The sequence below is a fragment of the Varroa destructor genome, unplaced genomic scaffold (genome assembly GCF_002443255.2).
Source record: "Varroa destructor unplaced genomic scaffold, Vdes_3.0 BEIS01000003.1, whole genome shotgun sequence".
Classification (NCBI taxonomy): Eukaryota; Metazoa; Arthropoda; class Arachnida; order Mesostigmata; family Varroidae; genus Varroa; species Varroa destructor.
In genome coordinates this window covers 42,449,867-42,477,562 of record NW_019211456.1, presented here as the reverse complement: position 1 = coordinate 42,477,562, position 27,696 = coordinate 42,449,867, and the positions used below count along the sequence as shown (strand labels likewise).

General features: G+C 42.6%; 1 protein-coding gene and 1 long non-coding RNA gene across 13 annotated transcripts in view; one reads left to right on the top strand and one right to left on the bottom strand.

Annotated features, from left to right (window-relative positions):
• The window catches only part of mwh (multiple wing hairs), a 169,094-nt gene that overhangs the window by 52,322 nt on the left and 89,076 nt on the right, over positions 1-27,696 (top strand). The gene's annotated exons all lie outside the window — the stretch shown is intronic.
• On the bottom strand, positions 9,330-25,762 carry LOC111248226 (uncharacterized). Of its 8 annotated transcripts, none has more exons than XR_015322820.1 (6): positions 24,920-25,762; positions 22,435-23,618; positions 21,584-21,698; positions 15,279-15,398; positions 10,674-15,078; positions 9,330-10,302 (listed from the first exon to the last, which is right to left on the bottom strand). It is a non-coding gene; the product is annotated as an uncharacterized LOC111248226 (long non-coding RNA). The 8 variants fall into 8 exon arrangements; XR_015322815.1 differs by lacking the exon at positions 22,435-23,618 and having other exon boundaries at positions 10,674-10,776; positions 10,879-15,078; positions 24,920-25,757; XR_015322816.1 differs by lacking the exon at positions 22,435-23,618 and having other exon boundaries at positions 10,674-12,831; positions 14,040-15,078; positions 24,920-25,754.

The following is a 27,696-nucleotide window of genomic DNA, read 5'->3' as shown; positions in this document are numbered from 1 at the left end:
CACGTTTTTACCTCTTGCAGTCTGTCACTGTCGGTTCGCTACACCAGCGCCAACAAGACCCAACGCATTACCTTAAGACCATTAAAATGCCCTTCATCATTAGCTTTGATAGCCGGCTTAACATTAACGGCGACAGCTACAGCGGTGGAGCTAACCAGCCTTTTGCTCACTACCGGCTGTTCTTATTTACCGCAAAAATTCCCCATTTGTTCCCTTAGGCATCGCCCCTTTGATAACTTATAATAGTGTGTGACGTGTTTGCTTCTTCTGCCAGTGCTGGTGTATCTGCTACCTTTGGTGACGCCGTTCCACCCGCCGCATGACTGTGTCAAAAAATAAGGTGGGCATCAACATATCCTTTTAGTACGTCAAAAAAAGCATTACAGATTTGTTAAAGGAATTGTAGCAAGCAAGATCTCCCCACACTTACACTCTCTATGGCTGCCGCCACTGGAAATTCGTCGTCCGCTTCCCTTGTTATTTTCATCGCTATATCACAACATGGATCGTATCAGGTTAGTCGTAGACTAGCTGTTGTCGCTCTGAACGATCTAAACCAACCAGCTGATGAATATGTCTCACCAAACTTGCGATGATAATTTAAAAGCGCACAGAAGGCGATAAGTAAAAAAAAAAAAAAAAAAAAAAAACACGCCAGGTCGGTATATGCGACCGTGTGGAGTTGAGCTCCCTATTCCGCAGATGCATCTAACAGGTGGACTGTGAGATTTTGGGACACATAGAGAGCGTATACTGTACAACACTGACGGCTTTGGGCGGCGACGGTTCACAGAAACAATAGATTCGTTGATAGTGGACATAATTTTCTTACAAATCTTCAGACTAGCTATTTGTTTACCTTAGCTAAACGTTGCAGCACAACTATGACGGCGTGACGATAATTAGAGTAACAGCTGTATAATAGATTGGTACTGGTCGCGATTTAACTTGCGAACTCATACCCACGTATTTACCGTGTTGGTAGTACCGCGCAGTGTGTACGTACGATCGAGCGACAATGGCTAATCGCCCGCACAGCTTGCAAATCTTCCCAGCGCATCGTAAGGCCGATTCTTAAAAAATCAACCTCAGAGAAACACTACTGATATCAGCATCATGCCATAGAGAAGTGCGTGTGTTATAAGTTCAGCTAATTGATATTGAACGTACGTAATGGCTGCGGTTTTTGATAGTTTCTCCAGCCGCGATCTTTTACTGCTAATATTTACATTTAGAACAAAAAACTGTCGTTGAACGTCTAGTTTTCCTGTCCTGGTCCCCTATGATAAGTTCCTACCGTGCTTCTGAAATGTGCTCTGGTTTAGTTGATTCACACACATAAAAATGCAATTTTCCACGAAATACCGAAATGGGCAGAAGAGGCTGCGATACGAACGATAATGATGATGATGATTCTTATCGATGTGGTTGTTGCTGTCACATACAAGTCATCGACGACTTCTGAATTGAGAGAAAACGTGTAATTATGTACAGCCTTATTTGTTTTTTATGTCATTAGAATGTTTATACATGTCATAGAATCAAATTTTGTATTCGGCACAAGACATGTAAATATAGTAATGATCACTGATATTGATTGATCACGCTATTTAGCTCCAAATCGCTGAGACGAAACTGGGGCAACGGCCGCGGTGGACGATACTTCACCGATGACATTCTGCCTTTTGTTGTTGTCGAGTGAAAAAAAACCTGTGAAGACCTTCTAACTGATAGAAGAAAGATATATGAAACACAGCGGCAATGGCGACGACGATCATGATGATCGCAGAGGGGCCGAGGCTTTTGCGTCTGGTCAATGTACATATGACCACAACTACTCTGAATATTGCTTGTACTCTTCCGGTCATAGCCGTTAGCAGCAACAATTGTGCCCAGGCATCTTTACTGAAGCTTCATCTAAGCGTTCGGCCCGCTTGGCCTTGCACTTTGACCTTTGTCAAAAAGTAATCGTATGATAATTATAATAATGATAATCATGAACTGAACAAAGTGAAGACATGAAATCGCAAAAAGCTAATCCAAGTCCGCAAGACAACCTGCACTTCAGTCATCGTATATACAGCTGTTTGTGTTTATCGTGTCACAGTGATTGTGATAGTAGACTATACATGGGAAATATCTACGAGATTAAAAAAGTACTCGAGTTTCGACATAGCTCAAGCCGGGTTCTAATATACCACACCTAAGAACTCGCTGACATTTCGAACGAAGTATCGAGCAGAAACAACTTTGTTGTTTGTTCCATGTGCTTCTATTATATATTCCTCGGACTATCAATACTGTTGGGTTATGGAAGATGTATGATCAAATGCAGTGTTTATACACCGGGTGGTGATATTTTTATTTATACTAATATACCACAAGTTAAGTCCAGTGTCTGTGTCGTCCTTGCGCTACGTCTTGTGGGTATGTTGGAGCAACAATTAGTTAACCCACTTTACCTATTTGTGAATATTTAAAAGCGAAGAAAAGGTCAACACATCTAACAGAAGCTTCACCGGATTTCATCGGTGATAATGAAATGGAAAATTGAAAGATTCGAAATTACCTTTGCTTTTCGCCAAACCTCCGGATAGCCCGGCAATAATACGGACACTTGCATATTTAGGGTTCTACCTACTCTTTTAAGTCACCTTTTCACGATCACGTTGACTTATAGATACACGTATATATGCAGAGGCACCATTTGTTTGGATTTGACAATTGTCATTTATCTACCATTGGAATGTACCTAAGGTCTAGGAATGATTTTAGGCATAAAGTTTCCTCTTTCTATATAAATCGCATATAATGCGTTATGTACATATTATTCGTAAATGAACGAAAGGATCATTAAGCTGGCATTTTGAAAATTACACAGGTGTCTCTTGCTCGGTTGGCGCGCCTGCTAAAATATTAACCATACATTATTATAGCAACGAAATATACCATGTTCCTTGATAGACCGAAGAGCAATAATATTGTTGGGAAACCTTAGGGAAGTCGTTTTGCATCTCGCTCCGTTTAACGAGAGAAAAGCACGGATAGAGAGAGATAAGGCTGGCCATCAGTGAGGACGGCGTGTAATGCAAGGCGTGGTAGCTCGTACGTAACAAACACGGTACGTAGCGGCAATTTCAAACACTCGAATGTATTAATATTAACGTTGTCAAGCTATTAGGGCAAACTGAGACTGAAAATAAGGAATCGCTTGAAACACCTTAGCTTGCACAAGTCTGTTACCTGCTCTGACTAAGCGTGTTTGTCGTAGACCTTTCACATGGTTCGGAAGAAGTAGTGCGACCCATCGTTATTACTTTAAGTCGATTTGAAGTATCTTCTCCAGCTGTATGCATCTCAGCGTGTACAGCTTATCAGCTTACCTCCGTAATGCACAACACTGGCCTGAAGGACTACATGTCACAGAAATTCCCATGTAGATTAAGGTCCTTCTTGAACTGGGTCAATACGCTCCTGTCGTAAGCATATACATTCGGACTCAAAAAGTATACTTTACAATTTCAACTATTTTTTGTTGTTTAAAATTATGAGAGACATTCGGCAAACAACAAGTGGCATGCTTCATTTTCAGCATACCCACTTAAATATTAAAAAGAAAATAGCGAAACCGCATAACAGGAGAATATCTGTTTTCATTGATATTTATCCTTATTTCGGCCTACAATACCTCGCACCAGAGTGATTCATCTAACAATATATTCCACGGTCGTTTCTATCAGCTTTTAAGCTAGCGGATCCTTGAGCCTGAGCCGCGTGATTAGCGGATTTTTGTACGTTGAACGCAGCAGGTCATCAACTCGCTTATTCAACTATTCCATACCATATACAGAGCAGCAGCGGCAGAAGTACGACGCATGCCGCAGCAATGTTCACAGTAAAGCGAAGACAAGTCTGTCTGCCTATAATCCTGTTTATAATCGTAAAGGGATGCAAATACACGCCTCACCTCTGCTCCCTTCCCGCTAGAACACTGTTCCCTCCGAGTTGAACTTCGCCTTGTGCCGAAAGTTCGGCACTGGTCAGTCTGTCGCACTCAGGTAGCGGTCAGTCCTATGCTTTATTGCTCAATAGTAAATGCGGCAAAGTTGCCGTCACGATTGTCACTAGCAGCGTCGGCGTTCGAATTAGGCCTTTAACTTTATCAACCTTTCATTCTCCTATTTTTCTAAAATCAATAAGCTTCATTACGGATGTAGCCGCTTTTAGCACAGTCGATGTCGTTGTCTGAGTTCTACATTTGTAGTCCTTGGCAGTTTGGCAATGCTGCTATCAGCCACAACTATGTGTTATATGCATAGCCGCGGCAAAAGAAAGGGCTGCACATTGTATCGTTCTGTGCATAGGGTGTCACTGCACGCACGTTGGCTTGCCATTCCTGTTCCCTTGATGGTTCCGAGCAACGTTTCCCGGCAAAAATTAGGTCGGCCACTCAGTTTCGCGTTGACGCGGACGAATCGAATACACGAGATCGGAGCAGAAGCATTGTGTCTAATTTGCCTTCGTCCAGTCCGCCACTGTTGGCTAGATAGATAGATAGATAGATAGTTGAATGCACCATCGGTTTCCTTTTCTTCAAAGAGATTTTCGCCAAAGAGCGCATACGATGTACATGAGTAAGATTACAATGTTCCAATAATTATCAGCTCGCACTTTCGATGGATTAGAAGCTCTGGATTTAGAACTGTGTGTACTCTTAGCATCTTCTGTGAACGGCAGGCAGTCCTGATTGTTCGGATCTGGATGTTCGTGATTGGAGTGTAGATGACGTACGTGATTCATGTTCAAGATTGGTCCATATCTTCTTTAGAGCTGAACGAATCAGAATTCGTCTCGTGACAAGCAGAGCCGGTTTGAACTTACGTTTGAGATGGGAACGACAGTGGTTTCGCAATAACCCACAGAGTTTTAGCTGAGGCACGTCTTCTTCTTCTTCTTCTTCTTCTTCTTCTTCTTCTTCTTCGACGTAACTGTACAACTGACATCATAAATAATGCTTTGTGGCCACTCACGTAATGCCATGCACAGTACCCTTTAGGCTGTGATACGTATAAGTGAAAATCTGGGTCTACTCACTATTTGGATCGAATGAATATTTCATTTCTGTAAACCCTTTTTTTGGAAGCCAGCAGAAGAACCAGTTCGACAAGAGGCGCAAAGTCTCAATAGTTTTAAATATCAGTCCAATACGGCAGCAAATTGTCAGCAATATTCTAGTTTGCTTCTTAGTGAAAATCTGGACTGTTCATTGAACGATAGACAACAACTCTCAATGTGTCCTTTGCCTATAAGAACGCTCGTAATTGAAAACCCATCGTTATCAGAAACCACGGCCGCCAGAACACGAGCTCAACAGCGCTAAAAAAGCAGCCTCGATCCCTGGAAAACGACCGAAGAGCTGACCAACGTGATAAATTCTCATAATCGGTAGGCAGTGCTTGTTGGCAAGCGCCAAAACGTCCTGCATGAAAATAAACGTGGCAAATACTGAATACTGTTACCAAAATCAACCGGTCGTATAAATCAGCAGCGACAGGTTTCGCGCTGCCGATGGACATGGGATCATCGAGTGGAGTCAGGGGTAAAGGAACTTATTCTTAAGAACAGACGAGGCAATTCGAAGTACTAGTATCGAAGAAGCGAATCTTGCTGGTGCCGGTTTAGGGGGTGGCGACGGGTAGAAGAAGTGCTCCAGAGATTCCCACGTCCCGCTGCGAACAGAACCACGCCTTGTGCGGCTGGCGACGAATCGACGACGAAATTTCAGAGCAGTTAGCGTTTGCCGCCCGTCAGTGAGGTATCGCTCTGGGGGGGCTTAGGGAAACATCTATTCCGACACGGTAACATGGGACAGACACAATCCACCCAAGCCGTTCTTTTGAGTAATGTTTATAATATTTTCAAAAAAAAAAAAAAAAAAAAAAAGGAAAAATCTGTTACAGCACAACGACGAAATTGGTAGGGTCGATCATGCGTATGTGAGTCCGAAAGATAAGAACTGGTAGCTGAAGTGCGTGATTGCTTTGCCTCGCATAGCAGTGCTTAATAATAAATAACATTTAAAGCACATTTTTCATGCTCGTTGTTTGCTAGCATAGATAATAATGAATACACGATTTGATACACGTGCAGTGTTACCAGATCATTAAGCTGCCCGAAGCTTGGTCGACATTGGCGAACTATGTGTGAATTACTCAAATATATATATGTACACATTCAGCCAATTAATTAGCCCGAAGGCCTTGTCTTTTTTTTTCTTCTTTTTTTAGCTATTAGGCTAAAGTGATCAAATACACTGCTGCATCTGAATAAATGGTAGTTTCCAACGCCAATAATTGAATTTGAAGTCAGAAACATATGTGCGTGTTCTGACGTGCAGAACGTTCACGGCGTCACGGACAATCCAGTAGCTTTTTAGTCTAGGCCCCATAGCAACGACTCGTCAGTGAAATAGATTTATTTCCCAGTTGACGCACAATCTGAGCGACCTGTCATGTTGCACTGACCGACGCGCTGGCCTATCATGTCTGATCGGAGTGAATAATTAGTGGACGACTACCAGCTTTCCCTTATGCTGTCTTTTAGTAAAGCTTAGAATCACACTATTTGTACCCAGATAACTTGCTCGTATTAAGTATTTGTTTTACTTAGTTGGCTTCCGGCGGAACGGAAGACACTGCTTCTGTATACGTATGCGTTCGATAGCTGCATCGAGTAAATCATACCACGAGATATATTTACATGACGTCCATCCACGGTTCGTGGTAGCTTCGTCCATGTTTCCTCGTTTGTACTTTTGCTTGCGCGGTTCATTGGGAGAGCAATTAGTCGTTTGCAGCTCCGCACCAACATCACTTCACTCTATAGCGTATTCCAATACGGCACGTATAGTCGTTTAGTCTCGAAACAACGCCGTACTCGCAGCCACAATAGCCAGCAGCCGATCTAATGTTGTTCTGCTGTTTCAGTGCCATCTGGCCTGTGCTCATCACTCCAGTCATTTTTCTCTCATACGATTCCGTTGGCAATTCCGTGGGCGAGAAAGACGCAAAGGAAGCTCTGTAAGTGAAGCAAAAACGATTTTCAGCAGCAACATTAGCACCGCTACGAAATTCCCCTTCGGCGATCTTATTTCTCACACTCATGATCATAGCGGTGATAGCGGCGCGTTTTTTACGTCGATTTCCTCGCTGCCATTTTGGTACAAGTGTATTAACGGTAATAATCAACAGCTTCGACAGAACGAGACAGCCATTCATTGAGTGCAATCACCGCTGCAATCCGTCGATGCGGTACCAGCCATAGCGTACCACAGCCTATTAAACGCTCCATTTATACGGCTCGATCGAGTATAGCTTAAGAAACAGTAGTAGAAAACGTGAACGAATTAACGTGCTGGTCACCAGCGACAATATGGCCAACGTCAGAAGCGGCACCGTCTATCTTCTATTGATCGGTCGAGTGCGTACGACCACATCTCCCGGCGACAGAGTAATATTGCTTGTTGTATAATTAATGTAACACTACTCGAGTACCATTTGGACACGTACAGCGGCCGCGAGATAAGAGGTGCCACAGAGAAAATAAGCAATTTTCATAGTTCGGTTGCTATTGTCGGATTGCCGCTACCGTCCCCCTATCGCTACCGATTGCGTCTCGTGGAGCAGCCACTGCCAATGAAGAATGCATGGATCTATGGATAGATGATCCTGATTGTGGAGCGCCGATCTGGACCGCGCATCGAGGACGAGGTCTATCAACGCGTATCGATAACCACAAGCGTTGGCTCGCCTTGCGCTAGCAGCGGGTTTTTTTCGATGTGAATGAAGCCGCTGTGATAGCAATAGCTTCAGCGAAAGACAATGAAACAGCTACTTTTTTTGTTCGTGGGCCGCAGCAGAAATCTGGGGAGAGATGAGGTTTAATGCCTTCGAATTCAAGTTCGAAAATTGAAGCTGATTACTATCTTTTATGGCACAGTTACGCGCAAGTGTTGGTTTAGCCAGGAGCGTATCAGGCTTGAATTCGTAGTAAAACATCTGAGCAATAACGATTTGCTCGAATAGCATTGGGCGCCAAAGCGTTTGATAATCTGTAATCATTTTGAACTAGGCCATATGTATATATAACAGCATAATCCATCTGAAGCTGAGATTATTAGAGACGTAATGTGATGGTGAGATCATGTAGAGTACACTGAGGCTGACAGATGTCTGTGTGTGTATCGTCCAAAGAATATGTATCGGTTTTTCTAAAAATTCCAGACCTGTATTTGGCGATAGACGAAATTTGCACAGGTACCATTTTTCGCCGTTGGTAGTGTCTATAGCCGGTGAGGAAACCCCCATCTGTCATCATTTCCAAAACAAATCAACTTTTTCACCATGACAGCCTAAACCGAATCTATAATGCTATATGAGTAATGTTCCCTTGAAGATGTTAGAAGTCGTTCCGATTTTGTATGCTCATAGCAAGGGAAAAGCTAGACAAACGGTTCTATGCTTCACAGTACTACATAGGTGTATCTATCGACGATTGTTTCAAGCTAGGAACAGTGGGTGCATTATTGTGTTAATTGGAAATTTTCACGGCTACAGGTCGGGGCTTCTGGGTTTTACATTCAGCGCCCTCTATAAATTACTTGGGCTTTTCAATGTTCACTTTCTACATCATAGTCAGCGATCTTCTCACGGCGGCCATTGCTATACTGTTTTTCTATTTGACCACGAAGCGATGATACACACGCAAGCCTCGCCCTATATCTAGCAGCTAAACAATCGGACATATGGTATAGCAAACAAATATGAGATATTGACGATAAAAGCAAAAAAAGGTTGCAGCCACCTGACAGAAGGTGGCCATAACGCGCAACCCATATTCGGTGAGACACTCCTCGAATCGACACCTCCGTTGGACTTTTATCTAATGCTTGAAACTGCAAACAAAATATGAATTCACTTTACGGCTAGTTCCATTCAAAGCAGATAAATTGTTCTATATCTGCGTGTGCTGAAAGAGGGTTTTACCTAGAAGCGATATATACATAAAAGTTCGCGGTGCGGACGCGTCCGGTGTTCTCGCCGATGCAAGCGCAAATAAAATTAATACAAACCAATTTCAAAAGCCATAGCCGATGTGGACATTAGATATTTCTCCCGGCGCAATATCAGTGGATCACTATTTTCTCAGTAGTGGATTTGTTGCAGCCAGGTAAGAAATTTTCAGTGATCATTGTTGAGATCTTCGTAATTCGGATGTAAGTTTTTCCGCCATTATCTTCATGCCAGTAGCAGACAAGTTGTGTGCTTGTGTGTATGTATGTATGCGCTACGAGCTCGTCGATACGGCCAATACTACCTGCTTTTGCTGCTAAGAACGCCAGCTCCTACTACTGCAAAGCTGGAATCATTCGTAGTCCGGAAGCTCGCCGCTAAGCCAAGTACCATCTTCACACTGGGGGCAACATATTCGTAGAGATTTTCATCGCTGACCGTTGAAGGGCGTCGAATATTGAAAAAAAAAAGCTGTGCTCAGTGGTTGTACTATATTCGTTGTCAATTAATGCCTTCAGCAGATGACCAACAGAATTAAAAACGATTACATTTGTGTTTATATTATACTCTTCCCTTATCGTCGATCCGTGTATGAGACGTATAATCGATTTTGAAAATGCAAAGTCTCAAACAGAGGCAGCGATATACATAGTAATGATAAAGTGATAAAGTTTTATTTTTTGAATAAATTCTTATCTCTGAAATAATCAGATGCTGGGACCCAGATTTGTCTTCTCGAAATAAATGCATGCGTGCGTACATGGGCAGGCAATGTAAACATATATACGTTAGGATAAAAAAAAATTGTATCGAAATGTGTGTATGTGTCGAAATAAAGATGAATTTTACTGATAAAAGCACTGAGATGGGCGCAGTGGCGGTCATACGGAGTGACGTCGATATAAGATCGCACACAACGTATACGGCAGCTGGGTATTGCTAAATGAACAGTCGAAAGGTCGTTATTATGTGGCGAAGCTATCATTCACCGTATATGCATGTGTTGATACTTAGATGACTTCAAGAGATAATAGAACAAACGTTTAAACGTTGCAACTTCCCGACCTGTCTGACCGTACGTCCGTGTTCAGACGACGACGACGACGACGACGACGACGACAACGACGACGACGAAGAAAAGCGGACGAAATTCTCCTGACATCGAACGGATTTTCTTTCTATCCTCAAAATTATTGAGCTCGATCTATGTTAACACAGTAATTATAATGATCTGCAAAGCGAGAGAGGGGATATGCCAAAAGTCAGAGCTAAGATGATACCTGAGTCATATACCTACTTTTGGCTTTATCTGTTTCTACCTAAACATAAGGCCGGTGTGAATAGAAAAAGAAAAACGCCTACTCAATAAAGTTTACAAAAGATGCGACAAGTTTTAACTTGATGGTATCAACACAAGCTGCCATAAGTTGGAATGCATGGAATAGCGTTTGTTAATTGCAGCATTAGAAGTGAGCTAGGCAAAAAATCCGACGACGCTTAAGCATGTACAAATGAGACGTTTACTGCACACCAGCCAAACTCGTCGCACTCTACCTATACCTCACCCTAATAGAAAGAAGACATTTCCAGAACAAATCTTACGTAGCATACAACAAGCGCCACTTGCCAAGTTGACAACACTTCGTTTCAGTTTGCTAACGCCGACGGTCCTCGCTGTAAAGCGATGTTCCACCATTTTGTGGTTCTGAAAAATTGAGGCCTAATAAGACCACCTAATACATAGATAAATGAGCACCGCTATGATTTCATATTTTATCTAGCAGTATAAAGGTCGTTGTAAACTTACCTACGTACGTATTGTGCTAAATTTGTGTTCCTTTTTATCCATAGACCGTTCCGAAATACGTTACCTGCTAGCCCGAATGATCAAACGACCTCAGTAAAGTCTAAGGTGGCCGAAAAAGGATTGTGATCATTATATCACGGTTGTTGAGGAGACTCGAAGAGGTATGTTTGTCATCGTACAACGATTTCTACAAGCAAAATTCTTTTGATCAACCTGATGCAACAATAAACAGTAAGCAATAATACGACGTCGAGCTTCAGCGTGCGTAGTCATAATGAAGTTTAAAAATGGTGCTCCTCTGACGCTCCTTTCTGTTGACGGTTCACCGTGATCGGCAATAACGGCAACAACAGCAACAGCCGCATTTTTCTGCTTCTCTGCATTTTTGATTTTTGAGATTATTTTTATGTAATGAAGCCGCTTCGAGCAAGCTCTTTGCTCGTCTTTCAACTGCTTTATATTTCCGTGGTTTCGTATGGTCATGTGGTTTGCAAACACAGAGGGAGGATGGCATCCAGGAAACGAGGCATCCGTTCGGAGCAGTTACATTCCACTGTGAACCTGGTAGCATCATAATGATCCTATTATCTCAGACTCAGAGAATTGAATCTTGAGTCGTTTATCCTTTCCAAGACTTTAACATGAGTATAATATATAACTTAAACAGTTCCGATACGGAACTGTTTGTCGTGATAAAAAGCCTTCTCTCGCATAAATTACACGATGAAAAAAAAAAAATCAACTTTCATTGGATCAGATCGAAACGGGGTCTCTCTTGTTCAGCCTGGCTGTACAGCGGTCGGCGTTATCGCAATCGCCCCAAGTTAACATCGCAAAACGAAGATCGTGTTATTCGTTAACGTAGCTACGAGCAAATCGTATCCGGGAGCGATAGTTTTTGTTTTAGGAAGTTATGAATGCTGTTAATACCTTTTACAGTTTGGTAAGGGTCCTTATTACCTCTAATTTATAAGATGGGATGAAATAGGTAGCCATCGAAAATACAGAGACGTTGTGAAGTGTCTGATGATCATAGTGACGTTTCTAAATTTTTTTGCTAAGCTTGGTGACTATTTGCGGCGGCCTATCACCTCGAAGCGTGTGTGTAGTGATCAATGTTACCGGTATTGGACCGGCCGTTGGGGGGCTGACATTCGAACATAACTAGGCCGCCGCAGCCGTGGCACCCTCGTGTACGAGAAGCAGGCCGTACGATTGTAACGGTTGAATACGACCAGATAGTAACAGAATACGACTGATTCAGTTTCTTCGATCTTTTCTGTTGTCAACATTTGGTATCTGCGACATACACAGCCAAACTCACCGTGACAGATGTGAAATGCCACTGGAAACTATAGCCGTCTATAATAGCTTAGGGACTTTCACAGCAGTAGCCCTGGGGTGCTGCCTTATGGGGGTTTACTAGAACGCTATCATGTAAGCCAATAATCTTGGACCTGGAAGTCGAATAAACACTAGTCATAACACAATATGATGATGAAAAATCCAAATCCACGTTGCTCTAGCCTTGCCACCCACTATGCGCAACGTGTGTACGGATCGTCGATGTGACGGCACTGAAAATCCAGCAGTGACGAAGACTCGGACGTGATGCGTCCTTTTTCCGATCACGTGTAGTATCGTCAATGTCGTGTAAATTTGCAGTGTTTCCTGTTCGCATGCTCCGTGTTGACAGGCAGATTACATTGAATATCACCGTCTGCGATAATGATTAACGCTTGAAAGACGGTCAAATCGTTAGTACAAGATCACCTTGTCTACCGCTTGCCGGGCCATCGGGACCAGAACACTTCAATTTCTGTTATCGTTCTAACCGTCTGATGTCAAACACGTTCGTCCGCAGTCACGCAGTGTTGGATCCTTACGGTCCATGGCGTCCATGTGAGATTGAAGGGGAATGAATATCGCGAACTATGACACAAAGGTAGAACCCTGAAATCACTTAAGCATTAAAGTGAAATACTAGACAGAAGGATTTGTTTTCGCAAATACAATAGAATACATATAGTATATATCTCGATTTGATATTATAGAAAAAAAGAAAAAGGTTCAATTTGCCAGATGGGTAAGAGATGATAATGTCTGTGCCAAGATCGTCTACGCGCATAATTAAGAACTTACACACGCGGATAAAGCCACTAAGAAACGATCGGTTTTTATATTAGATGGCCCTTCAATATGATGACCAGGTTGTCTATTGTAGTTTTACTTTGAACAGGACATAGACCTTATCTAGCTAACCGAATAATCGACATTTTTTTTTCCTTTCTTTTACATTATATGACATTTACGAGATAAATACATTTCGCTCTGGTGCTATATATATATATATAAATATAAATATATATATAAAATATAGCAAATACGCAGTGTGTATCGAGAAGCAGAATAGTGCAAAAGTCACCGATCCGTGATTAAGCCAACATGAACTTTCTATCAGTATTCCAAAGGTTGGCTTCTCACGAAGTCATCATTTTGCCTAACACAGAATCTTCCACCGAGGCGAATTGATCATTATGACACCTGTTAAATTCTAGTAGTAACTGATTATAAAAGATTCATTTATCTAACATGTATATGAAATATCTTAATTAAACTCCAGTCATTTCTTTTACGTGTATCTAAGATGAAGGGTCGCTGATGACACGCATCACTCTGATACCGTGTGCCACAACCGTCACAACGTCTCTGAGCGTTATAAATACGTTGTTGCCATGTTTATGTTCTTCGTGTCGCTAGAAACGTGTCGTTAGAAGTCGATCCTACCTGCTAACGGTACGGTAAAGACGCTCGACGACAAAGAAGAACTACGACGTTGCGCAGTACAACTCAGACAGTTTTACCTCTATACATTTAGTGATACCTTTCAACTCTTTTGTTATGCTTGGATTGATGGTTAGATGATTAGAGGCGCTATAATAATTTAGTAATTATTAGAAAAAGAGTAAGATTTCTAAGAATTGCTGAGTAAATTACGCTGGAAGTGAAACCCTCAACCCGGGTCGTGATTGTTCGAACACAATAGCATATACTGTTAGCGTTATGCTTGTTCGATATTTGTAGCGACTGTTCGCTAATTAATGCAAATTTATTATTACTATTATTAATGAATATTAGAAAATTATGATTTTTCACCGGACCTGATATTGCGTGGTGCAGGACATGAGCCACGTCCCGTGCCATCCGATAGCGTTCGATCAAATCAAAGCTGTAACAGTAATGATTGTATATTTACTGTGTGTGTATGCGTCTGTGTATTGACTCTGGGACACTTTGACGGATGGCAATCATAACGAGTACATTGTGCAGAGTGTTCACGTATCGGGATCTGTCTTTTGACATCTGTTTGCTGACTTCCGGCCGCTATGGCGTTCGATATAGGCTCTCCACAACGATCCGTTCCTACGACAGGCAATTTCCAGGGCACATGTTGCTCAAGCGATTGCGATCAGATAAATGCAAAAAAATCGTCTGCTTTGGCCCCCACATACGCCAAATGCCAGCTACAATAATACAAAGTGGGTTTGACATGGGAAATCAATGTGCACACAATCACTATGCGTAACAGAGCCACGCGGTCAAATATGCGCGGCCGCAGCGGGTCTACAATGAGTATTTACATGCATCGTCCTGCTGTTGTACGTAATCACGTTTCGTACACGTATCATATGCGTAGACCTAAGTCAAAATTTGCGTATATGTCTGCCAGTACAATTTATGTGAGATGACGAGTGCAAGTATAGTTATTGTACTTGTTTTTATTGTGTTCACAATGCGTGGATACGTCCATGCGTCCAGGCAGCAGGATCAGCAGGGCAGCGCATGGGCGATCTGCTGTAGCTACAGAAGCGCCATAGTGATGCAGGACATCCTCTCTTCAAGACCTGCGCGATCCCGAACACCCATTACCGCGCTGAGGTGCAACGGGTACATCTTGCGGCGTATCCGCGCCTCCCGCCGCGGCCGTGACGTTTGTCAACGTTCATGGACGAAGGAGCGAGCCGACAAATTTTCGTTACGCAGCTATCAAAAGACGCTGCGGTCAGCGACATCCAAAGTCGTGCTCATAGGTATGCCATACTGTCTTTTATCCACCGTATTATAGATGATGAGAGCGAGGGAGAGACAAGCTGTTTGACTACCGCGACAGATTTACCTTCGTTCGAACGTTTGCGGTTACTGAAACACCGGAAACAAGCAAGGATATATTGCTATTATACCGATAGATACATGAAACCAAACACAGAGATAAGCATAAGCGTCGGATCAACGAAACGGCAAAATATAATAAAAGTAATTTTTGTTCAATATAAGATTTTTTCATTAGTTTACTGGATTATTGTTTTATTTAGCTATGTCTTATTTAAGCGTTCGCTTACCCAATCATGCTTCCACAATCGGCTTCCGTCTGAATCTGCTCCATTCATCTATCGATCTGCCCCCCGACCTAGGAAGTTACAGCTGTGCATGCTTCAAGTGTTTGTATACGTGTCAAAAAACTGAAATGATAAAACGTCATAAGGAGTTTAACGGTTCGTCTTAACGAGATTCCTTTTAGATGGAATGATATGGTATCCTGAGATGTCATCCGACAAATTACTATTTCCAAATAATGACGACTCTAACATTAAATGCGTGGATCATACACGCTACCAGCACAAAGACACACGAAGCGAAGACTTTTGATGAGACAGCCAGATCGTTAGGAACGCACGAGCATGAGCAAGGCTTGTAGCGTTAGCCGGTACGCCAAAGGTGAGCCGCAATACAGCCATTTACCCACAACGAGTGGTTAACTTTAGGTTTCTGATTTGTTGATAGGTTGATCTGTTAATTGCCCGTTTATCAATACATTTGTTGCCCTCACCAAGAGAAAATGCCCTCACACAGACTAATGATCGTTCAATTTGCAGATATACAGCGCTGTGCAGCTGAAGTACGTGCGTCATTAAATAACCCCAATCGAGCCTAATAAGATCATACTATATATATTTCCATTCCATTGGCCACTACGAGAGCTAATAGAAAGTTGTTGCTATTAGCTCGTAGGTCTATTAAATGACTAGACAAATATTTTGGTAAACATTTACCAAAATGCTCGGAACGAACCGTAGAATAAGAGTAAACATCAATAGCATATCTAAACTAATCAAGGATCAGCTAGCACGACCACTGTTCATAGCCACGCTGATGAGGTAAAGTTACTTCAATGTTTGATCTATTTTATACGTATAAGTAGTAGACGAGCTGCCTTCTTCCAGTCGATGCAATGGCGATGACAATAGCTAGCTAACCGGATTAAGAACTTACAAGCTGTTTTGGATTAACTGCCCTTACTGTAGCATGCAATGGGGGCATTCAAGGCGTGGTCGGACAAATCCTATTCATACACACCCAGATTCTTATATAGAGCAATAACAAATAGTGGAAGGTGGGCAAAAAAAATTAGGTCGTGGCAAAAGCAACGGTAATGCTATCTCCGCTTGTCGCCCCAGCGACAATAGCATTTGGTAGCGTTCGTAATAAAAGGAATAATGAACGATACGCCCTTATTTGTAGTGGTTAATGGGTTTGTCCTAATAAGGGTCGGTAGTCATCGTAGAAGGCGTACGCGTTTCTATCTAACCTAATCGATGTTATGGTGCTCGCACGACCTTTTCAATCTATCGTACGTCGACTGCAGTAGTGTTCAGTGTTAAATGTGTTGCCCAATGATGGGAATAACTGAAATCGGTTGCACCTGCAGTCGATCGAACGAAGATAAACAAGCGAACGAGAGTGAAGAATTCGGTTGTGTGTGTTCGTGTCACAAACGTTCACGTATACACTGCCTAGTCCAAGGAATCCGAGCACCGATGAGCAGTGTCGTCCATTTAATCGAATAGCGATGATCAGACGAGTGAACTGTGATCGAGCAAGCTCTGCTCTTCACGAGATTGGAGCAATCATTGGGTGATCCGCGATGCCCATGACCGACTCGTACTAGTGAAACGTGTGTTTGGTCTAAGTAAAGAAAAAACGTATTCTTGCACGTATGCCGATCATTTTTCATATATATTTAGTGTTTGTGCATGGTGCATTTAGTAGTAAGGTATGGGTGGCAGTTGTTAGTCCGCACGTATCAGTATATGATGTATGTGCCCATGAAAGAGTCAATGAGATACTGAGATAGATCAATAAGCGTCGAGTAGCATCTTAAGAACAGCGTTTTTACCGTGTCGTCAGATTCATGAAACAAACCTACCTTCGGCATCTTTACGAAGACCTACATCGCTTTTTGGTCAATGTCTTCTAAAAAAAAAATAGCATTAGAATTAAGCGAGTGATTCGTGCTAGATTGTTACGTATATTTATAGCAACACGCGTATGTGGGCTGCATCTGTAAAAATTTACTGGAAGATGATGTAAGTTACAACTTTGGTTTCCTGTTGTCATCGTTGATCTGCGACGCCATAAATTACAATTGAACTACTTTAGCACTACCAAATATCGCAATAACTTTATTCAGCTGTCTCTGCTGATGCTTCCGCTGCTGCCTCTGATGACGAATCTAAATAATGAAGACAAACGTCAACGGCGGTAGCTTTCCTCACGTCAGTGAACAACAAAAGTCGAATAAGTAACAACGAAAAGCAGATGGTCGAGCAAAAAGAACAGTGCTTTAGACTAACTACACGTACGTAGTCTGCCTGCAGCGAGAACCCTTAATCTATGCCAAAGCTCGAAACGATGCTGTAGCAAAGGTACACCTAGCACAATTCTTTCGTTGCCATCATCGACCTAGACGTGCCACTTGCACGTCGAAGTACATCATGCACGTACTGTTACATACTGTGTGGTCATACGAACAGATATAATAGTATTAACATTAGCAATATGTGTCTATTGCGGTTGTTCAATAGTCATACGCTTTTCATCACACAAGTGTTCACTGTGTTAGTTATGTATATATCGTTTTTTTCTCTTGCCGTTTGTACTGCTACCGCTGCTCCTGCCACGGTTTTTTGCTGACGCGATGATTTTTCCTTGGATTTTTCGTTTGCTATTCTTCCATCCGCTCGCGTTGTCGGCTCGCTAGAGGATCCTCGTTTGTAACGCTTTTAAAGGACTGCGCCATAACGTGCAGCAGCAGCAGCAGCAGCAGCAGCAGTAACAACAATGAGACCAGAAGGGTTCGTTGAACTCGTTCGAGGGTCGCGAACTTGGAACCATTAAAACCAAATTGGCTACATCTAGGCGGTTTTGCCATAGTAGCAATCGTTATCGTAGCTAAAATTCTACATACTGCCATTACCGCCACTACGTGCATACACATGCCGATATTCATGGACAAAGCAGTAAAAGTCACGTGCATGCGTATAGGCTACTGTGTTGACCGGCACAGATACGTTAGCTGAACGTTACTGATGCTATCGGCAGACCGGTTACAACATACCTATAGCTAAACAAAGCTATAGGCACTGTACCCGCCGTCGTCAAATTATCGTATATATATATATATGTATAATTAAAGACTTCATGTCCTATTTCATTTATTCCTAGATACATTATGTTTAAGCAGAGACATTTCTGCAGCCACTGTAGCTCACTGCGAGCACTGGCTTTCTATCGACTTAACAAAGCTTCGAAAGCTGGCCTTTTTAAAAACGTTGTTCTCTTCTAAAATTTGGACAAAGTTTTCTTTGACTCCCTTTAGCTATATACCAATGTACATTTACTCAAAGATAGATACAAAGCTTTTGCATGCCCGGTCACGAGCAGGGTCACACCCAGTTATGATACATGTTGCAGAGGCAAACTTCATCTGCATACATACATACTACTACTACTACTACTACTACTACTACAATATAACGGTAAACCGGTTACGCTGTTGTATTGAATTATAGTTGAGTCGCCCACCAATGCATAGTAACGTAGCCAATAGCAAAACAGCTACAGTTGCCCCTGTTTCAGCTGCGTTTAATACAAAGGAAATGTCTCATCCGCTGAAGAACGAATGAATCGTCGAAAAATCGAAATCGCTTACAAACACACGGCGAGACATACAGGCAGAGGAAAGACGTCGCACACGTTTTAACATGGTACAAGTGAAAATCAGGCAACAGGCGAACCTGTCTGAATAATATCTACGTATCCGTTTGGAGAAAAAGCTATGCAACGTTCTGTATTGCTTTATGACGCTTATCGCGTTGGATGACAAGCGGCCTGTTACGTAGTCTGTCCGTAGAATCACTGCTACCAGATGATGAGGCATTACGAGACGACGCACAGCAGGAAAAGGCCATATGAAGAATATACATAGGTCCGTACGGGGTTGGGACGAACTCGACAATAACTTGATCTAAAACGTTATTGCTTTAAAGAGAGATCAACCAAGCTGACATATAAAATATCACTTCCATACCAATACAGATTCATTATTTAACCATTATTCATCGTATGCAAAATCTGTTATCCTTAAAGTTAGGTAGATGATAAACAAATCGACGATAGTCTTTTCACGGACGTATGGTACCTCAGACTGATGGGATGCCTAGTTCGTCGTCTCGCCATACCGCCAGACCTAATGCTGATGATAATGAACATAGGTCAATTGATCGAAAAAATCCAGTTTAAGCTTAAATATCGACCTGAGCGTGTCTATCCGTCGTTCGATTAGGAACTATTGTTTAAAAACACACACACACACAAAAAATATCGATACTCTACGCTGTGCTTTATTTTCCTTCTTTGCGTTTGATCAATCGATGGGCCAGCCGGCCGAATGATGCGAGTACAGCCGCTAATCCTACTGATAAACAACGACACGCAGGCCATAAAGGACAGACCAACAGCAGTGAATGGAGCTACGGTGCGAAGAGTCATCAGCGGCTACGCCGTAGTCGATCCGCCGACACGCAACAACGAACGGAGTATAAAGATGAAAGATAACTGTAGCTGTAACTGTCATTGCGGGTAACGAAAGTCTTCTTGAGTAATGGATAAGGTTGTCTTAGCATCTTGGGCTTTATCTCTATTGTCATGACCGGGAGCGAACGCCGATAGCACTGCGTATTCCGTCTCCACCGGCAGCCTGAATGTGCAATAGTGCCATGCCATGCAGTGTTGCTGTTGGCGCTATGCAGCAAGCGGTAATACCGTAGAATCATCGCGTGATGACACTCTTCACGTATGAACGGCGGTAATCTTCGGTGGTAACGTAGCCGTTACCTGGTCGATGGTCACACTTCAGGGGACAACATTTCTTAACGGGTATCTTGGGACGACGACACCTTAGCAGCAGCAGCAGCAGCAACAACAACAACGCACACATAACCTAGACAGGCACAATGGTAACGGCAGTTGCATTGCTGCAACAAGCCTATCTCAGGCTCCAGTCAGGGACTCTAGTCTAGCAGTCATCACCATTAGAATCAGAAACTTCCTTCCTTACAGCCCACACTATCAGATGGCCGTTAATGGCGACATGACGGTGTCCCCCAGAGACAGACGATCGCTCCTCTGTCAACGCTACAGCTTTAACTGTTGTCGTTGTCGTTATTGTTGACGAAACGGTTCATTTTTACTATATCTATATTGTACGGCCGCATTCCCTGACTCAGGCTGTCTTCTTGCTGAGTCATCTTCGGTCGTTTGGCTGTTAGAATCGCTATTGACAACGCCAACGGTGCAAACTGTTTGATTTAGGGACTGATACAGACCAGAAAACTAGAACAGCGATGGTAGTAACGAGGAGGGAAGCTGCTAACTTGTCCGAAACAGCCCTAACTATAAGCAAGCCCTGAGTCACTCCGCTCAAACAACCCATTAGAAGTGTTCTTCTAACGCTGAGACTGGTTTTTTTGTATTAGTAATCGATTGTTAAATGGCGCTGGTGGCCGCTAAATTCTGGGGTCGCTTTTCGGCTGGAACTACTTGAACATTTCAGTGATGTGGGAATCTTTTCGAAAAAGAAACCTCTCGATTCTATGAGAAGTCTTCTATCTACATATACGCACAATTGTATATGCATTTTCTTCGGAAGTAGCAATTTGCCAAATGGGTGCGCACGGCACATGTTTATCTGGCAGATAACGCTTATCGTTGATGCATAACCCATTTATCATCATCGTAGAGCTGCCTTTCTTCACCAATGCTATTAATTAGCATCTCGTCTGAAGCAATTTCGTTTTCACTAGTGACATCTCAAAATCAATCCGACCCTTTTGTTCTGGGAGCTGGCTCCCTGTTTGTCTTGTGACCGGAAGCATAGCTACACGAGAGCCCAAGGATATATATATATATATATATATATATATAAGATAAACAAATGGTGAATATTTAGGTAAAAATCTAAAAGCTAGAGTAACACTGGTTTCACCACGAAATCTTCTCGTCTCGTCTATGGGACAGTTATCCCAACAGGAGTCTCTAGGCTCACAGGAACTCAACCTAGGTGTATATATATATGTGTGTATTTAGTGCGTGCGTGCGTGCGTGCGTGTGTGCTTTTGCATGATAGGTACGTGATAATAATTGAGTGGGTGGCATCCCAAATGAATGCGTTTCAATTGTACCCCTGAACAGTTTTTGATGTTCTGCACGCTAAATTGACACATCACATAGAGCCCCACGTGTTGCAGACTCTAGGAGATTCGTTTTTGTTTGGTATTTTTGCGGCTTTTCGAGGATTACCACATACAGTGAATGTAAGTCAATTGCGTTTCGCTGAGTCCCTGTTAGGTTTTTCGCGCGCCACCGCTGAACTGCTAGTGAAACTGGTTCGGTCGAAGACACCGACTTCCGGGCACAAAATCCTGGGAATGACCGAAAAAAAAAAAAAAAAAAAGCCACGATGATAACGAGTAACGTAAATGGATAAAATATTTGTTCAGGCCCAAAATGAAAGTCACTTCAAGCAATGGGGTTCGCGTTACGACAGCTGTTGTCGCAGCAGCTACCGCCGCTGACACATAATTAAACTGTGGGAAAAGCCTAGCCCCAAGCGAAGAATTCATGCCCATAATGCTATCATTTCTATAATGAGTAATGCTAAAATATTATATTCGTTCCGAAATTTTTTTAATAAATGTCCGTATTTCTATTGATTGATTTTTACATATTCTAAAAACATACTAAAAACAGAAACAACAGGTAGCACACAGGAAACCATATGATGCGAACGACTGTGTCGTTTGGCGTTTCCGCAACCATGATTACATATGTTTGCTTTCATTTAAAATACTAAGAACAGCTAAAGGCTTACGAAGAGTATGCTGCACGTTAGAATAGCAAGACCACTTGTGTTGTGTAGATACGGAAGCAACGGTCTGAGTTTCATAAGCGCTAAACAAATTCCGAGCTCTTCTTCGGCTCTAATCAACGCACCGTAAAAGCTCGTATGCGACTTTAAGCTCTGAATCGGAACGAGTCACCAGACGCCCATGTCAGGACGAGTTATTGAGTGTTATTCAAACGCTCACCTCAGTCAGTGAACATAGTTTGACGAGCGTGTAATGTCAAAGACATAATGGCAGCAATTGTTATCCTTACCTTCTATATGACTCCGCATGACTTGTTGGAGGGAAGCGGAGGGGAGGGGAGGGGGGGGGTCACGCTTATTGGCTCCTGATCTTTTTTTGTTCGGAGGGACACACGAGCAAGCGCACGAATTACTTGAAGATGTAAAATGACGGCAGCAGTAACTCCAGCTAAGCCTAAGCCTAATGCGAGTCAAAGGCTTTCATTCGATGCCGCAGCTAAAATAAATGAATGATTGCTGACTTAGGCCAAAAAATCATTTGACTTCGGAAGATTATTCCGACCGTCGTTTAAAATGACATCGGTTATGACTGTTCGCCATCACACCGGCTAACGAGACTCGGTCATGCCTATTTCGCCCTCCCTGGCCTCACGGTCGTGGACGTCATCAGCTTAGGAAAGAAGGACATTGAAAGTGTTAGCTTGACGTTGTCCGATTGCGTGGTTTTTATGCGACGATTAACAACTGAAGTCTTTATCCGGAGGTACAACCACACATGTAGTCAGTGCCGTCAAAACCAGCAGATTACCGTTCATTTTACCAGAATTGGTAGAGTAGAAGAGAACCTTGGGCAGCTTTTGCTATGTCGAGCTAGGCCATCGTACCGAACCACTGGCCTCGAGATCGTTAAAACTTCTATCACAGTCGCGCTGAAGGGACACTGCGAGAAAATCGAAGTAGAAAACTACCTGACCATAATAACGTCAACCAACCAAAGCTGTGACTATGATTAGAGCTGATGGTACGCTGCAGCCGTAACAAAATGAGCCTGACATCATAGACCGAAGAGATACTCTATTATTATTAGGTGTCTTCGTTAAAAGTCCTAAAACATTTGATTTCTCTTTTATATTATTATATAAAGATCTTTTGAAGCTAGCATAGCTTGTGTTAGCTTTCCATTGTCCCTTTGTTGTCATAGTTGACAAGATTCGAGAGGCTCTATTTGGAATTTATGTCCACATTGTAAGCCACATTTGTAAGCCAGAGCAAAAATCTGAGATTAGCCCTAATAGCTCTAGCTGTTGTTGTTGTTGTTGTTAAAAGTAAATGCTTCGCCATCCTCCGTTATCAGAAACCGGAGGGATTAGCTTCGAAACGGCGAGAAATCGTTCGGTGGCATACGACTATGCCGAAAGCCATTATGTTTGGCTACTTTCAATTGTAGCGCACGCCTTTCACGGATAACTGTCACCTGCAATTGATTGAATATGGATGTTACTGATCCGACCGGTTTAGGAAATGATACATGTACAGTACAATAACATAAGTGACAGCTGTGCAAAAAAAAAATAGATTCGTATTACTTCTCGACCACATTGTTTTTTCAGTAGCCATCTTTGGCGACCTTCCACGAGGCCGGTGAATATCATCATCTCGTTTTGTACATTGAAGTACTATGTATCAAACATACTCATCGTCGAAAAGCAACGCAACTATACGATGACAGTCCCTTTTGTGCCAAATCTGTTGTCCAAACCTAGGCTCAGCCACAACCATTCGCTGTTAGGGTCGTTGCGGTTGTCTTAATCAACGTAGTCGGCTATAGCTGCGTGGGAAAAGCTAGACACACGATGAAATTCTATGGCCGTCCACCGTGACCTTTTCACGCTGTCGCCACGGAATCGGCCACGGAGTGATCGCCACGGAAAGGCTGTCGAATGTTAAATATCATTCGAATGTTTGTAGCAGCTGTACGATCGAGTTCAATGTTGTTCGGTGTTTAGATTGAGCACGTGGAACAAGTTGACGGATAGGCCACGATAGCGAACTTAGGACAGACACTCAAGGAACCATATGCATTGGATGAACTCGAGCCATTAAGCGATAGAGTCGCACGCACCGCCACGACCGTCATCGCGAAACGTCTCCTCGAACTACTCTAAGCATAGATTTAATTCGTAGTCTAAAAAATGTGACCGCCATCGTCCCCAGCGGTAGAGTTATAGCGGTCGGCCAGTGAGCGCAATGGCCACCACGGAAGAATATATAGTGCTTGAATTATTACAGTATTTCATGGCACATAGTCGGAGCTGTACTACAAGAATTGTAATATCAGATAAATAAAATAGCTGAAAACCTCGTCCTCTGTAGACAAGTCCTTAGGGGCAAGACCGTTTCCCGATCTCCTGGGGAACTGATCTATTATACTGTTACTCGTGATGCTATTAATTATCTGTAGCTAATTTCGTACTTTCTGTTACTATACATCTAAAACAAGTTGCTTCTGTATAGACTTGTAACGCCTCACCGCAATAAGTCGTAACTTCTCCATCGGAACACCTGCCATTCATCGTTGACAAGCACCCCAAGTAAAAGCCCAACTTGCATTCACGTATGGGATAGTCACAGCAACAGCTGGGACTCTCATATTTGATATAAACAGTTTTTATTTTATTAACATTTTTAGATACAGATAAGATCAATTCGTTGAGTCAGTGTAGATATGGTGTATTTCAGTATAGCTGGAGTGATCATCTTCACCAACGAACTTACCATCGAATCGGTGAGATTCTTCCAAATTGACACCTGCTCTCCGCTTGTATTCGTTAAGAATCCAATAAAGAACCGGCGAAAACAGAATTAATACCACGTCTACATACAGGGCTAGGGCCGAAAAGTGTATTGCACAAACCAAATAATCCTAACGCTTCGATGAAAATGCCCTCGTTGTCCTAACAGTCCTAACAGAAGCAATTCGTAACATCGGGAGCAATACACCCGTAGCGATTTCTCGTCGTTCAGTCTATTGACAGCGTAGTCCGAAAGAGGTGTGACCAAGATAAAGTACTCAGCCTTCGTTAACTTCAAATTCGGTGTTAAGTTCCCGCTAGTCAGTAACGGCCAACTTAACTGGCACTCACTCACTTTTCATTCGGCATATATCGTTACTTACTTGGTGACGTCTAACAACCTAGCTAGCTATTTAACTTTGCTTAATATTCTAAGCAACTTTCGCAAACAGTTTATTCCCCATAACTATACCAGACTATTGGCTGAATTGCGGCTTTGTTTTCGCGCTGTTCACCCCGACGAGTTCCTCAGCCACCGCTCCCCCGCGTCCGTCTGCGCAATGGCGGTGGGTCGGTCGGCCGACGTGAGCCGATTGCTTGACGACATTAACGGGGAGAATAACAGAGGCGTATGTTTGCGCCAGCTTAGGCAACAACCGGCCAGGTCAACCAACTAAAAAGCTTAGCAACAATCTAACGATCAATTGTGCATAGACAGAAGCAAACGCACTTTGACTGAGTCACGGATCAATGAGCGGTAGGTGAGGGAAGCCATAATAGGTGGGAGCAGACTCATTCGATTTGCATTGTGGGGGCGGATGTATCAATGAGTGTCTAAATTAGTAGACGGCGCCAATGGCGACTGTTGTTTGCTCCAACTTACCTCGTCTTAGCTTTGCACCTTTTAACTTCCGCAGTTGGCGAGCGCGTCGCTAATGTTGTGGGTTGTGGTGGGCGTGACGCGACTGGGCGAGCGTTTACCAGGTGAGATAAGTACTGCTTGTCCTAATCAGGCTCAATGGGTGCAGAGAAAAGGAGCCGCACAGATCGAAATTGCCTCAACATCTGTGAGAGAAGCACAAGAAACGGTGCGGGAATAATACGTTATTAATTAATGGGCAATTATAATATGAGCGATAAAACCATATCCGGATCACCTGGACTGGAGGAATCTCCTATTGAGAGATCGTTGGGTAGATACGTTAGAGGAGTGTAATAGTTTTTGGATTTCGCGAGTAATTCGAAATGGACGGTAATCGTGCGCTAGATGTCAGCATCTATTGCCCCGCATATCCTTGCCCACATCTATTTATACCCTAATAATAGTTTTCTTTAAATTTGCCGAAATGGTCTATACCGAATATATGTATTAATCGGGCAAAATTTGTTCGTTTAGACGTTAATACACAAAAATGCCCAGCTGTCATGATCGAGAGCCGTCATGAACACGGGCGACGTAATATCTTGTGCTATACTTAGCTGGTCTACGACCAAATGAAGAGATATACGACTTTGCTTTGATATGTGCCATAATGGTGCTAGCTGAGTGTGTTGCATTATTTTTTAGCTTATTTTTTTTTAACAAACACTGCTATACATATATATATATATATATACACACCAGTGATAGCTAACGTTTAGTAATTTGTCTTTGCTAGAGATAGACCCTTGAAGAAGAAGAAGCATATCTATTTTTACAACATCGTATATATATATATATATATATATATATATAGTGTTAATGTATAGCCACGGTACGACGAAAAAAGCACACGTTTAGATTACGTTAATTTATGTTGTATTCTTATATGGCTCTTGCAGTGAAGCTAGCTAGCTAGCTAGCTAGCTAGCTAGCTGGCTGTGCCATACGTCAAAGATATGACAATTTGACGTCATTGGCTCGTTTTTATCCCTAGCTGTTGAAACGGCGATCAAAATGAAGCGATAACCCGACAGATTATTGTGACGTATTACAAGCGTCGTTGGAGTTGTGTTCAGAAACGCGTGATACGTAACAGTCTGCATGATTATTCGTAAAAAAAAAATGTTGTAAATTAATCACAAAGTCACATTGAATCTTGTTGTAAGGTCCGTTGTAAGGATGAATATATCGGAGGAGCAGGAGTTAGTTATTACTGCTTAAGTTAACTTCTGTCTTTTGTTATTATCCTAGCGCGGTGGGATAAGTGAGGAAAAGGGCGGGAATCCCGTAGGCAATATGATGAAACAAATCGAAGTTTCATCTCCTATATCATTCTGTTGTTGCACTTTAATCAATAATAAAATCATATAGAAGTTTTTGTTTGAACAAGACAAAACTACAGCTTGTTGACATGCCCTGGCCTTTGTAGCCCAGTTAAATGTAACCAAAATGGCGTTTGCAGGACGTAGTTGTACCCCGGTATGAACGACTTGACTCTATCCGATTAAGAAAACGAAGCAATTGCTTGTCTAGGCTATAGTAAGCGCGTTAAAATAAATAAATAAACGCCTTGATAAACGCCATATCAGCGTTACCTGATTAACTAACGTATTGAGATGATGCATTGGAAAAATAGGCCCATGTCGTTTGTATTAGTGCTTGTGTGATGCGTCATCAATCGTTTTCAATCAGTTTGATTCTATAATATTCTTGTCAATTTGTCCCTACACTCCCCACATCGCTGTGGAAATCGTCAGTTATTCGGACGGGTTGCCCTTGTCAAAGGCGACCGCCATGGCGGTGGTGGCTGCAGGCTCCTGACGGTCCTTTCTGCCCTT